Source organism: Dermacentor silvarum, chromosome 6 (genome assembly GCF_013339745.2).
Source record: "Dermacentor silvarum isolate Dsil-2018 chromosome 6, BIME_Dsil_1.4, whole genome shotgun sequence".
Lineage (NCBI taxonomy): Eukaryota > Metazoa > Arthropoda > Arachnida > Ixodida > Ixodidae > Dermacentor > Dermacentor silvarum.
The window spans coordinates 30,745,207-30,747,045 of NC_051159.1; the positions used below are offsets into that span (position 1 = coordinate 30,745,207).

Here is a 1,839-nt window from a genome sequence, read left to right on the forward strand (position 1 = left end):
TTGCGTTTATTCGTCAAGCAAACTGCCAAATACAATAATGTCATCAATGTAGCAGAAGGTGTTTCTGCAAGATTGCAAAATTGCAGTCATCATTTTTTGGAAAGCTGACGGTGCTGAAGCAAGTCCGACGCGTACACGCTGAAATGGGTGTAGTCCTTGGTCCGTAATAATCGCTGTTAAATTTCTGCTTTCTGCGCTCAATGAAACTTGGTGGTACGCTGCAGCTAAATCCAATCTCGAAAAGCACTTTGCGCGATGCAGCTTGTTGAGGAGCTCTTCTGTGTACAGCAGCGCAAATTTATCGACAACAATCGCCTTGCTAAGCTGGCGTAGGTAAACGCATAAACATATGGACCCGTCCTTTTTCCGCACAATGACAAGCGGTGAGACTCATTCAGAATTATCACTTTTTTTCAATGACACCCACGCGTTAAAGATGCTTGAGTTCATCGGGCACTTGGTCCCTTACTGCCAACGGTAATCTTCGCAATTTCGCAATGACCGGGATTACGCCTTCACAAACTCGCGCATTGTGAATGAAGTTCCTAGCTAGACCTAGCTTCCCGTCGAACAAGTGTGCAAATTCGGTGCATAAATTATTTGGAATGCCCTGCGGTACCTGCGAAGATGTCATGCAGTTAACGAACCTGCCATCGATTTGCAAACACAGGGCGATGATGGCGTCCAACCCCAGGGTGGCCGTCCCTTCAGGTACGACATAGAAGAGCACGTCTGCCGGGCGGTCGCGGAACACAACAGGAGCGTCGAAACATGCCTGAACAGCGATGCGATTGCGTGAAAAATCGAAGAGGGTAGCGGAAGACGATCGCAACGAAGTCGAAGCCTTCAGATTCTTGTATGTAGTTGCAGACAAAATTGAGACCGCAGAGCCAGTGTCCACTAGAAGTGAAACAGTGACAGCGTGTACTTGCACGTCTACGTGTATTCCTGTTGTATGCCGTCAGCCAAGAACTGTCATGACTTGAATATCCTCTTCGTCAGTGACCTCACGAATGGCTAGTGATTGCCTGGGCTCTTGCACATACATTCGAAATGACCCAACTTACCACACGTGTTGCACGTTCTTGTTCTGGCTGTGCACGTTGAAGAACTTGCCATGTGCCTCGGGGAGCCGCAGCGCCAACAAATTCTTGAGGTGGCTGGTCTAGCACCGCTCTAGAGACCGCAGAGCACTCCCGTCACATGGATGATGATACAAGGCGGTCCACTACGTGAATATCCGTACATGGGGTAAGTTGCAGGGAATGTTGTTGCCTTGCTTCCATGATTATGGCAATGTGGAGTGCACGTTGCAAAGTCTGAGCGCAACCTTCTAGCAGTAGTCGTTCCTAAGCTGGCGATGGCCAGTCTTTTCCACGAGCTGGTCCCGAATGATTTCTTCCAAATGTGTACCGAAGTCACATGTAACAGAAAGCTCACGAAGACCTGTGACGAACGAAACCACCGATTCCCCGGCAGTTGATCACGCTGGCGGAACCGCTGCCGCTCAACAACGATATTAGTTGTTGCCACGAAGTAATCTTTGAGCTTTGCCAAAGCGATGGTAAATTCATCCTGTTCGCACGTCGTCTTCTGGGCCGTGCCAGTATCTTGCTCTTTTCGAGTCGAAGCCAATGACTGTTGTTCCGGTAATGCGTAGAAAATGCGCTGACCTTCCACGCCCAAACAGCGCAGCAAAAGCACTTGGCGGTGACCAGTAGGGTGGGCGTTGTTCCCCGAGGCCAGCGGATAATTTTCAAACAGTTTGCGCCATTGCATCCACGGCATCGCTGGCTTTCGCGGCGCTGGCAGGAATTCTGGTGGCTGAAGGAGGCTCAT

The 1,839-nt window shown here is 49.9% G+C and overlaps 1 pseudogene; it reads right to left on the reverse strand.

The window, feature by feature from the left end:
- Positions 1-1,333: 1,333 nt before the first annotated feature.
- LOC125946278 (uncharacterized) lies at positions 1,334-1,839 on the reverse strand (annotated as a pseudogene).